General features: G+C 40.1%; 1 long non-coding RNA gene across 1 annotated transcript; it reads right to left on the reverse strand.

The window, feature by feature from the left end:
- Positions 1 to 460: 460 nt before the first annotated feature.
- LOC144367221 (uncharacterized) lies at positions 461 to 8,788 on the reverse strand. The gene is made up of 2 exons (XR_013426552.1): positions 5,167 to 8,788; positions 461 to 3,017 (listed from the first exon to the last, which is right to left on the reverse strand). It is a non-coding gene; the product is annotated as an uncharacterized LOC144367221 (long non-coding RNA).
- Positions 8,789 to 10,057: the final 1,269 nt, after the last annotated feature.

Raw genomic sequence — 10,057 nt, forward strand, 5'->3', positions numbered from 1 at the left:
TTCTGTTACCTCTCAAGAATTGCAAGTGAAATTGGGGAATAAATATTTTGACATCTAGACCCAAAGCTCAGGTCATTTCAGCACAAATGAGACTGACCATCAGTGATGGGATGGCAGAGTTAAGGAACCTGGCATCAGGCTATGAAAATACAGTTCCACAGGATGTGGATGAGGCATGGAAGACCAGCTTCAGATATAAACCCTCCTCTTAGTCTCACAAAAATTAGTATCCAGCACGTAACTCCTTGCATACAGTCTAAAGGTGAGCCTTATTCCCTTTCCTTCCCTTTGTCCTTCTTCATGTACATTTTTGGCATGTCACAAAGTCCCCAGCCTTGAATCCTAGTGCCATTCCATTTCATGTGAGGCAAGTCTCTCCATTCTTCATCTATAGGATGGACACAATTCCTATTTCCTCTGATTCGAATTCCTGGGGGAATCAAATGAGATTATTCATTCATCCTTTCAATGAACATTTATTGAGTAGTTGCTAAATAACATACAAGATGATGTACCAGAGTGGTTCTGTTTCTTAGGAACCCAAGAAATGTTCAAGGTAAGGCAGATCTAGATTCCATGATGGAAATCGTCAGTCCAAGAGAAGTCCAGTTACGGGGTTGTCAGAGCTCACAAGGAATATGAATTATTCCAGGAAGAGGTGATAAGGAAAGTTGCTGCTTTCGAACTGAGTCTCCAAACTTTAAATGGAGGCAGTCTGGAAGCAACACTGCTACAGACACAGGAGGCAAAGATTAAAAACAACTAATTTAGGAATTGCTTTCTGTTCCATGTAAATCTAGTGGTAGAAGATTCAAATGCTTAAGTAGATTTCAAGCAAGTAACAGATAATACTTACCGAGTGCTTAAGAGGTGCCCGGTACTAAAGTCTTTACATATGTAAACTCAGGAGTCAAAACTGAGAGGCAAGATCTAGTATCATTCCCAAGTCAAAAATGAGGCAACTGGGGCAGCAAGAGGTTGCATTTCTTGCCCAAGATCAGACAGACAATAAATCTCATAGAGTCAGGATTTAAACACAGGTGGCCAAAATTACTCCAGGTGCACGTTGACCATGAAACCACAGATCCCACTAATATGTATGATTATAATGCACCACTCTGTTTTTTACAAATAAAATAAAAAATAAGCGCATGTGATCAGAGTTCCAACACTGCCTGACAAAGGAACAAAAATAATAAAACGATTTCTCAGAAATTCAGTCTCCCTAGAGCTGTTTTCAGGGAAACAAATGATGGATACTGGTGCATTGTGACCCAGCTTATCTGGGAAATCACACTTCAAATTGAAAAGCTTTCAACTTCCTCCCTGGCATCTCCTGAAGTAATTGTAGAGTATTTCATACTGTGGCCGGTAGATGGCAGAAAGTGACAAGAAAAGGACTGGAAACCACAGTGGGACTCCCCACCACTACCTCCAGTCTAGTTCCCAACTAGCAGGATAAAATGCATTTTGCCTCCAATATGGGTTATTTAAAGGAATAAATCCTCCCTCAAAGGTGGCTCCTAAGTAGAAATTGTCGGGGTTTTTTTTGTTGTGGTTTTGGTTTTAATTCTTCTGTCGCCAAGTGGTAATGACAAGGAGAAACTGCCTCTGCAGCCCTGCAAGGTGTTGCCTCCATAAAGCTGTGTCCAGCTCTGGCTGGAGCTGACCAGGTCACCCCATCCTTGTCAACAGCCTGTCTTTCTAGGCGAGAAAAGCTTGGCGCTGTGCGTGTGATAAAGTTGGGAAAGTATGTGGCAACTTAGGAAGAGTGGATCCCCGTTGAGTTAAAACACAAGTTAGCAGAGCTCATTCAACAAAGCTGAGCACCTGTTGTGACTTGGATTTGAAGAGCAATTGAACCTCCTCCTGGTTCACCAGCAGCCAGCAGTACAATGGGGCCAAATGAGCCAGGAAAGAAGTTTCTGTGGGTTCATTCCTGAGCAGCTGTGCCATGAAAATGAGAGAAAACAAAGACACACTGGAAACTCTAAAAGAATTAAAGAAAACCTCAGAGAATCATATCATTAGATTATAAGATCTCTCAAGTGTAAAAGAAAACTCAGAAGCTGTAAAAGAATACATATGATTAACTTGATTACATAAAAATCTTAATCTTCTGAACTATAAAAAGCATTTTTAAAATCAAGAGAAAAGCCAGGCGCCGTGGTGCGTGCCTGCCATCCCAGCACAGGAGGCTGAGGCAGGAAAGTCACAAGTTCAAAGCCAGCCGTGTCAACTTGGCAATGTCCTAAGCAACTTAGCAAGACCTTGTTTCTAAATAAAAGACATAAAAAGGACTGGGGATGTGGCTTAGTGTTTAAGTGCCCTGTGTTCAATCCTTGGTACAAAAAAAAAAACCCAAGAGAAAAAATTTAAAATTGCAAGTCATATGACAAAGAATTAATATCCTTATATACAAGTATTCCAAGAATGCCTCTCTAAGTTCATGAATTTCTATGTCAGCAAATCTTATAAATTAGTAATCTTATAAATTAATCTTACTGATCGGCAAAGGACAACAGGGAGCCTATAAGAAAAAGAAGAAGAAAAGGGCCAATAAAACATTAGAAATGTGCTCAATTTCATTCACAATAAATAAATAAGAATTTAAGAAAGAAACAATAACTCATTTTTCACCCCAGGTTATGCAAGTCCAGCATTCTCTTGGGGTATCGGTAAGTTTAGTTTGGTGAAACTTTTTCAAAGACAATTTGACAACATTTAGGAGCATGTTGGCCTTTTCTTGACTCAGAAATTTTCTTGACTCTACTACCATGCAGCCACCCAGACCCTTCTCTATTAAACATCTCCCATAGACCAATGGGACCAATGTAGGTCTCCAGACCAGACCCCTCCCAAGGCTCCCACAGGGTGTGTAATAGACACAGCAAACCTCTATTAAGAGGGGGTCTCCTCTTCCTTTCCTCTCTCTTCTCAAATCTTCTCTATCTCCATTCCCTCCTAGGTGTCAGAGGTTTCTGTCCATTATCAGCTGGCCACATTGCTTTTTGAACCTGTGGTGAAGCATCATGGGAGAATTGTATGATGGAAAAAGCTACTCACCTCATGGCAGCTGAGAAACAGGGAGAGAGGGTGAGAGGGGTAGAGAGGAATGGAGGGAGGGAGCGAGAGAAGTCCAAAATGAAAGCCAATGAGACCTGGACCCAGGAGGCAGACAGGAAAAAGTGGATTCTGAGTTGCCCGTTTTTGATGATTCTTTAGTACAATGTAATCCCATCAGCTGCCACTCTTTATGGCCTGGCCTTTTTACCTTTGGTTAAAACTAAACCAAATGTCCTAAGAAGCTGGCTTTGTTCTAAATCTTCTTTCTCCTTTTTAGGCCAAGTCCCCTATGACCTCATCCCCCCACCCCCACCCCCACCCCCCCCAAAAAAAAACACAGGGTAAAGTTTTTGTGGGTTTTATGAGTTACCCAACTCAGAGAGAAATGAATGGACGCTCCATCTTTGATGACATTCATTAAAGAATACTTTGCAAAACTGAGCCTGCTGCTTATTTGCAGAAAAGCATGCTCAGCTCCTAAAATTCTTCAGTAACACTTCTGCGCAGTTCCATCCAGATATCTTCCTTGTTACTAAATCTAAAATTAAGTGAAGAGTTTTGGGAGTGGGACTATTCCTGTTCATTTTGTAAAAGAAGATATTTGAATGATCCTGTTCTCTATAACCATAAACCTTTCAAACTTAAATCTTGAGTCTCAAGATAAATTGCCTTTCAAACTCTTTCCAAAGAATTTCCACTTAAATTTAGCAATTCCTGCACTTAACCTTCACTCCTTTGGATTTTCCCCTACAAATCTGCATATCTTTTCAGCCTTCCCCACAGCCCCTAGTTCTCCTGGCCATCAATATATGCCTTAGCAGGCGGTTCTTTCTAAGGGCAGGTCAGGCAGGAAAGGCTTGTAGCAACTCAGCAGGAAACTGGATGGATGCATCTCTTCCCTCCTTCCTTGACCACACTCCCCATGGAAAATCCAGCATAGTTGTGGGAAGAGATAATGGCAAGTTTGCTGTGGAGAAATAATACAGGGAACCTGATTGGGGGGGGGGCAGGGGTGGAGCAGGTAGGAGTGCTCTTATTAATAGGGAGACAACTGGGGATGGGATCAAAGGATGAATTCTAATGAATACATAGAAAACCAAGCAAAGCAAAACATGAGATAATCATCAACTCAGGGAAACAAACCATTGTGCAAGAAAAAAAGGCATAATCATAATGTGTTACATGGCTCACGTGTGAAGAGCACTCATATAGTCTGAATAATATCAAAGCTGGATAGGAGTCTAACTGAAAGTGTAATTTAAATATACCGGGAAGATGCAGGTGGGTGGACAAGAAGGAATCTGTGTATAGTGGAGGAGGACAGTGAAGAAGAAAAAAAAATGTTTCTCTTCCACTTAAGAATGATTTCTAAAACTGAGGAATTCTGAGTACCTGAAAATAAGACGAAAAGGCAGAGGAGCCAGGAGTATTTAATGCCAGTGGAGGCAGAAGTGTACAAAGCATTAGTGGACTTTTTTTTTTTTTGTCTTTTTTTTTTTTTTTTTTTTTTGGTTTATTAATACTGAGGATTGAATCCGGGTTACTTAACCACTGAGTTGCATCTCCAGCCCTTTATTATATTTTGTTTAGAGACAGGGTCTCAATAAGTTGCTAATTGCCTTGCTAAGTTGCTGAGGTTGGTTTTGAACTCATGATCCTCCTGCCTCAGCCTCCCGAGCCGCTGGAATTACAGGCATGCTCCACCACTCCCGGCAGCATTAGTGGTTTTTATAATCAGCCTTGCATAACGATTTGACTTTAAACTATGTGCATGTATGTCTTTTATTTAAAAAAAAAAAAAAACATTTTTTTTTCTTTAATTTAAAGGTTCATTGTCATCTAGAGAGATGTCCATCTTTCTTGGCCTGGAAACACCTACTACAGTTTCAGAAAAACTATATAAAGTAGCAGTTAAATCATGAAAGTGAAAGACCAAGAATCATTTTAGGTTGGAAAAATCTCTCAGGTTAAAGCTTTTCTACAACAAACCAAAAGATAGAAGCTGTGGAAAGCTGCTGGACTATTCCGTGTCATTAACTAGATACTCCTTTCAAAGAGCTGATTCTATTAAAAACAAAAAGGGTTTTATTTTTTTCTTACTGTGTTAGTGTCCTAGAGCTGCCATAACGAAGAACCACAGCCCTCATGGCTTTAACAGCAGAAATGGATTTTCTCACAGTTCCAAAGCTGAAAGTGCAAGACCAAATTGTTAGCAGGGCTAGTTTTTTCTGAGCCTTCTTCCCTGCCCCAGGATTAGATGTCTATCTTCTTTCTGGGTCTTCATGTGGCCCTTCCTCTAGGCAAGAACATCCTTGTGTCCTGTGTGCCCCAATTTCCTCTTTTTCTAAGGACGCACTCAGATTAGGCTAGCTCCACCCTAATGGCCTCATTTAACCTTAATTACCTCTTTAAAGACTCTAGATTCAAATACAGTCACATTCAGAGGTACTGGAGGTTTGGGCTTCATCATATTCATTTTCGGGGGCGGGGGCATAAACAGTCCATACCACCCATTTTTCCCCACTAAATGAATAAATGCAATAATTAACACATAGAGAAGGAAGGTGATTTTACTCACAAGAGTATGCCAAGAGCATCAGATGCCCAAAGAAAAAGAAGTCATAAGAAGGAAGGGCAGTTTTGTGTCCAGATTCTGGAAAAAGAGAAATTGGAACACAATTCTAAGAGTAGAAGTGGCAAACTCAAATGTTACTGAGACCCAGGGAGGTGAAGCACATGGATCAAGTTGGAAGGCCAACACAGGTGCACACACACACAGACGCAGTATGAAGAAAATAATGGCAGCTGCTCATTGAACAGAGGCTGTACTCAGCTCCAAGCAGGTCGAATGAATGGTACCTATTATTGCCAATCTTTATAATCTTCCAAGGAAGCCAATATCTAGATTTTCGTTTAGATGACTGCTTTGAATTTTTTTCTAAATACTATCCAAGTAGATTAAAATTCATTTACTGACCAAACCACTATAAAACATGAGTTTTATTCTTGCTCTAGGTATTGCTAAACTACAAAGGAACCTGAGGGAAAGAACCAAATGCAATCAGCCCTCCATAGCCAAGGGTTTTGCATACAGAGATTGAACCAACTGTGTGTCAAAATATTCACACACATACACACACACACACAACACACACACACACACACAAACTGGATATGACTATTCAGTCATATACAGATTTTTTCTGGTCACTTTCCTTTAAATAATACAGTGTAACAACTATTTGCATTGCATTTGCAATGTATTAAATATCATAAGTAATCCAGAGATGACTTAAGGTAGAGGGAGAATGTGTATAGATTATATACAAGGGTTATTCCATTTTATATAAGGAACTTGTGATGCCTCAAGCTTTGATATTTGCAGGGCCCTGCGGAATCAATCTCCCATGAATACCAAGGAAGAACTGTAATCATATTGATTGTATATATCTAGCACTATCCTAGGAACTGAACATAATTTAATTAAACCTTCCAGTCCTAAGAGGGAGATATTATTATCCCCTGTTCTCACCCTGGGAGTCTCAGGTAGCACACATCCAAGGTTACCTAGCCAATCAAAGGCAGATCCGGATTCACCCCAGGGTGAAACAGCCCATGTGTGTCCACACCACCCCCATCTTCTATACCAGCTCTTTTCCACCTTGATTGGCATATGCACATTACCTGAGGAGCCTTTAAAACTCTCAAACCCTAGGTCACACCCAGATCAATAAAATCAGAATCTTTGCGGGTGAGAGCCAGAAATCATTCTTTTTAAAACCCCTCTGGATAATTCAAGAGGAAACAAGAACTATGAACCAAGAAACACTGGAAGTATCTGACAGCTTGTTAGAAATGCCGAATCTAGACCCCACCCCAGACCTAATGCACCAGAACCTCAATTTAGCAAGATCTCTCATGTGATGAATGCACATCAAAATTTGAAAAGCATTGGTCTAGGAGAGAACTAACAAAGGCCTAAATAAGCCCTCCCAAGTCTGGCTTCATCTTCAAATTTTATTTATTTATTGCTCTTTTAAAAAACTTTAGTCAACAAATCATTTATAAAGGAGTAATCCATAGACTAAAAAAGTATTGCAACACACATATTTGTTTACAAAATATATAAAAACTGGAAAACTCAACCATCAGCAAATAATGCAATTAAAAGTTAACAAAACAAATAAACAGGTATTTCATTGAAGAGAATAATCAAATGGCAGATAAGTATATGAAAAAATATCCAGCATTATTTGATTATTTGTTGTTAGAGAATTTCACATTAAAACCATAATGGGTTACCTAAGAGATTGTCTATGTTTCTCTCCCTCCCTCTTTCTGTGTGTGTGTGTGTATGTGTATATACACATGTATATTTACATATATGTGTATATTATTTTGTATTTTCAAAATTAAAAAGTGTTCAAAAATTTAATATTTTCTAAAGATCTAAAAGAAACTGGGGGAGGAAGAAAGGAGGAAGAGAAAAGAAGGATCTATACCTCCTGACTAGTAAACCAGATCCCTAGATCTGAATGTTATACTTTCACCTCCAGGGACTTCTTGTGTGCTTCATTTCAGTTTATTTCCTTTGGCATTTTCCCCAGATTATTAAAAGATAACTGGCCCTCTCTTTTCCATTTCAGACTCTATCTTGAGAATAAGGAAACAGAGAAATTACCATCAGCCAAGGCTCAACTAAATGTAGATCAAGCTTCGTGCAAATAATTGGTGTTCTGCAAACGTTCATGGAGCATCCTCTTTGAATGCACACTAAATCATCAGGGAGAAACAGAGGGCGTAGCCTCACCCTAACCAGCTGCCTTTTACCTATAAACCACTCCTGACTTCCCATGTCCATGTGGAATAAATGTAATCAGGATAAACCCATCTCTCTGGAGCTCCTCTCTGTTTCAGGCCTGATCTGCAGGGCCCCCAGCATCTGATCCTTTCTGCCTTCCCTCTCCCCCTCCTTGTTCATTAGGAGCTGCCATGCCCGGCTCTGGGGAGGTGCTGGGCTGGCCCTGTGTGTTTTATAACAGCTCTTTAATTCTGCCTTATTATCTTCTGTTCTTACAACCATGGTCTTTGACTACTGCTTTCATTGTATTTTCAGGTTTCTCTTTGATGCCTAAATTAATACTAATGGGAAGCTCTCTCAACTGTTTGCTTACTTCTCTCTTTCTACTCAGCTTCCCCCAGCATTCCTCAATCTGTGCTGTGTGCTCTTCTGTCAGCCTTTCTTGGGACTTTAAAAGCAGCCCAAGTATGTTAGACGTGGGGTGCCCTCCAGAGCTGAGCGGTCCAGAGGGGTGTGAGAAAGGAGACTGTACACAAACAAGGTGGCCACCTGGATGCCACCTTGGAATGACAGCCCCTTGGCTCAGCTTCTTTGTCAATTGGGATGAAGGACTGCCCTTCCCACTTGCTAGTATTCCTCATTTATCCTGTTAAGTCCCATCGTCCCAGACACCTATAAAAAACTGAACAATAAACAAACCACTTGGGGTAACTTATAAAATAAATATCATGTTTCTAGAGTTCTACTCTTTTGGAAAAAGTAGTAGGTGAATAATTTATGAAAAAATATATGAAAGGGCTGGGGATGTGGCTCAAGCGGCAGCGCGCTCGCCTGGCATGCTTGCGGCCCGGGTTCGATCCTCAGCACCACATACCAACAGAGATGTTGTGTGTCCGCCGAGAACTAAAAAATAAATATTAAAAAAAATCCTCTCTCTCTCTCTCTCTCTCTCTCTCTCTCTCTCTCCTCTCTCACTCTCTCTTTGAAAAAAAAATATATGAAAGATATGTAAGCTCTAGATTATTATTTGCAACCTATTTTTATCTACCTGAGTTAATTTCATTGAAATATTTAAAACTTGAAACTGAATGAGTTAATGATTCTTCTAGGGGACAGTTCCTGTCATTTGAGGAACTGGGGGAAGGCTTTCTTTACCCCAAATACTTTCTTCTAGGACTTGCAATATCTGAAATTTCGCCTCTTCAGAAGTTATTCCTTTAGGTTGTTTCCAAAGGAAGGAGCACAGCCTTGGGAGGTTTTGAATGTTAAAGTCATGATTATACCTATTTGGGCAGGGGACTCCATTGACAGGTAGCTGAGAACAAGATGGAGAAAGGAGATATCTGATCCTGAGGGACAGGCAGTCAGGGAACCACCTGACTCTTTATAACTTTATCTGAGGGCAGATGGAATTTTAAGAAAAAAATGCTAACCACCCGGTTTCTTTTGCTTTGTTGCCCATACTGGTCTTTAACTCATGGCTCAAGTGATCCTCCTGCCTCAGTCTCTTAAGTAGTTAGGACTTTAGATACCCACAGCACTCATCTCTCCTTGTTTCTTTCCCTCCTTAAGCAACAGTATTCAACAAGTCTTTACCGAGGGCAGCAGTTCTGGCCAGAGTGCAAAGAAAAAGAAATGGAACAGAAAGATAAAAGTAAATTAGTCACCAACCTTTTCTTGTAGATTCAGCATATAATCCACCAAAGAGACATACGAAGGACACGAACATATAGACTTTGCCTTTGAAAACTTAGTGTGAGGTATGAAGAGATACACATACTGGAGGTTAGGAACACATGTACATATTTAAGTATATACACAACAAACATATGAATTATACAAATATGTCTTCAATAAATACCTTTATTGGTTGATGGTTTAAGAATATAAACTTACATATATACATACAGTGTTCTATTCATAGAAAAAAGTGCAAATTAATAACATCTTCATCACTGCTGATCAGATCTGGATCAGTGAGCTAGAGGAGCTGTTCCCTTTTGCTTTCGAAGTCTTGATTCAGGGAAATATTCTCTTATTCTTTTTTTTTTTGAGAGAGAGAGAGAGAGAGAGAATTTTATTTATTTATTTTTTTAGTTTCCGGCGGACACAACATCTTTGTTTGTATGTGGTGCTGAGGATCCAACCCGGGATGCACGCATGTCAGGCGAGCGCGCTACCGCTTGAGCC

The sequence above is a fragment of the Ictidomys tridecemlineatus genome, chromosome 10, assembly GCF_052094955.1.
Source record: "Ictidomys tridecemlineatus isolate mIctTri1 chromosome 10, mIctTri1.hap1, whole genome shotgun sequence".
NCBI lineage: Eukaryota > Metazoa > Chordata > Mammalia > Rodentia > Sciuridae > Ictidomys > Ictidomys tridecemlineatus.